Raw genomic sequence first — 2,185 nt, 5'->3', positions numbered from 1 at the left:
GAGACATCGGACAGTGTAAGACATGACAAAATAATAATAATTTATAAATTATCAAGGGTTCATGAGGGAGAGGGGAGCAGGGAGGGAGAGGAAAAAATTAGGAGTTGATACCAACGGCTCAAGTAGAAAGCAAATGTTTTGAGAATGATGATGGCAACAAGTGTATAAATGTACTTGACACAATGGATGGATGGATGGATTGTGATAAGAGCTGTACGAGACCCCAAAAATGATTTTTTTTTAAATGTCTGTATTGAAAAAGGGAGATTACAAACAATGATCTCAACTTCTATCTTAATAAGCTAAAAAATAAAATAAAATAAAAAAGAAGAAGGGTAAATTAAACCCAAAGTAAACAGAAGTAGTAAAATAATAAAAATAGAAGCAAAAATCAATAAAATAGAAAATTAACTAAACAGGGAAAAATAATGCCAAACAAGGGTTATTTGAAAAGATTAGTAAAAAAATTATAAACCCCTTATCAAGGCTGATCTTAAACACTTAAATTACAGAAAACACAAGTTTCCAATAGCAATAAAAATCAGAACATTACCACAGACCCTACAGAGATTGAGAAGCTAATCGGACAATTTTGTTCCATAAATTCAACTTTAATGAATAGAACAATTTCATTCAAAACTCAACTTTCCAAATCAACACAAGAAATGTAAATATCCCCAATTTATTAAATAAATTAAATCTATAAGTAGAAGCAAAGCAAATAAACATTTTAAAAACCTCCTTATAAAAAAAAACTCAGGCCCAATGACTTCATTAGTGAATATCAAACATTTAGGAAGCAATAACAGTAAAAATCTCATACAGATTCTTTCAGAAAACACTTCCCAACTCATTTTATAAGGCCAGTATAACCTGAATAAATAGTACATATGATGAAATGAAGATTTAAGTACTGGCTACATTTATACCTTAAAGTTTTCTCATAAACTTACTGCTTCCTGTTACAGTTTCATGCCACCAGGTTTTTGCCAGGAATAAAACCTGAGGATATCTAAAAAAAGGTCAATCTAAGCAGACACTTCCCAGGATTGGAAATTTCTAGGTATGTTGCCATTACTCAGGCTGATATTTACTTTGGATTCCAGTTCAGAGCAGAGAAACATGCGTAAGGCTAAAAGAATCTCCATAGAGTATGAGAAGAGTTTTTACTGTTGTAAGCACCTGACAGGGTTTGTGGTCCCAACCTATGACTTAATTTAGCTCAAAAGAATTCTGCCATATCAAATTCTAGTCCATAGAGTCAAATGGCATGCTGTTTACCTACTTTTTAAGTTCCCACTTTCAGATCATCATCATATGGTAGTAGCTCTTCTTCATGGGTCCTGCCAAGGTCAAAATGAAATTGAATGAGTACAGCTTTAAGGGAATAGCTCTCTCAGATCTCAATGGCAAGACTAATCCATGACTAGTCGAGTGACTAAAGCAATCACCAAGAAATAGATTCATAAGCAACTAAAGCTCATACAAGTCCCAGACAGACAGCATCATTAGCAATAGCATTCACTATGTTACCAAGTACACTGAGGTAGGTCATTAACAGCTGACAGATTTCCTGAAAGCTGCAAGTGATGGCAGGTGTACACCTATTTTAGAATGCAAAAATAAACATGGGAGTAGCCCCAAATAATGGAATTTTTCTTTTCAAAGCTATGTATTTAATTTTTTTTTTACAAAACAACCTTATCCTCTTCAAATTATCCTCCACTACACTTAATACATTTGTCAACTCTGTGATTCCATCATTGGAAACATTTTTCAAACTCATCTGTTTGGATGGCTGCCAGCACCTCCCTTGCTTTTTTCTTTACGTCTTCTGTATCAGTCAAATTGCTGCCCTTTCATGTCTCTCTTTATTTGCCAAAACAAAAAGAAGTCACACAGAGCGAGGTCAGGTGAGTAAGGTGTGTGGGGCAAGAGTCATGCTGTTTTCTGCCCAAAAATGCCACACTGAGATGGCTGCATGAGCAGGTGCCATTGTTGTGGTAGCAAGACCAGTCCCGTCTGCCACAAATCAGGCCTTTTTTGTCACATGTTATGCAATCTTTTCAGAACCTCTAAATAGAAAGCTTGATTAACAGTCTGACCTAGTAGAACGAACTCCAAATGCACTATGAATCAACACTATCATCTATTCAGGAAGTTGACAGATGTCCAGAATGAGGTT

At 35.1% G+C, this 2,185-nt stretch overlaps 1 protein-coding gene across 1 annotated transcript in view; it reads right to left on the bottom strand.

Annotated features, from left to right (window-relative positions):
- METTL8 (methyltransferase 8, methylcytidine) overlaps window positions 1-2,185 on the bottom strand; it is a 141,312-nt gene that overhangs the window by 99,663 nt on the left and 39,464 nt on the right. Inside the window, exon 2 of the mRNA XM_004718092.4 lies at window positions 1,286-1,343. The gene's annotated coding sequence lies outside the window, so the exon portion shown is untranslated. The remainder of the gene's footprint in view (window positions 1-1,285; window positions 1,344-2,185) is intronic.

This window comes from Echinops telfairi, unplaced genomic scaffold (assembly GCF_000313985.2).
Source record: "Echinops telfairi isolate 266 unplaced genomic scaffold, ASM31398v2 ScPeMD7_4;HRSCAF=17, whole genome shotgun sequence".
In the NCBI taxonomy this organism is placed as follows: domain Eukaryota; kingdom Metazoa; phylum Chordata; class Mammalia; order Afrosoricida; family Tenrecidae; genus Echinops; species Echinops telfairi.
This window is presented reverse-complemented; position numbering and strand designations above follow the sequence as displayed.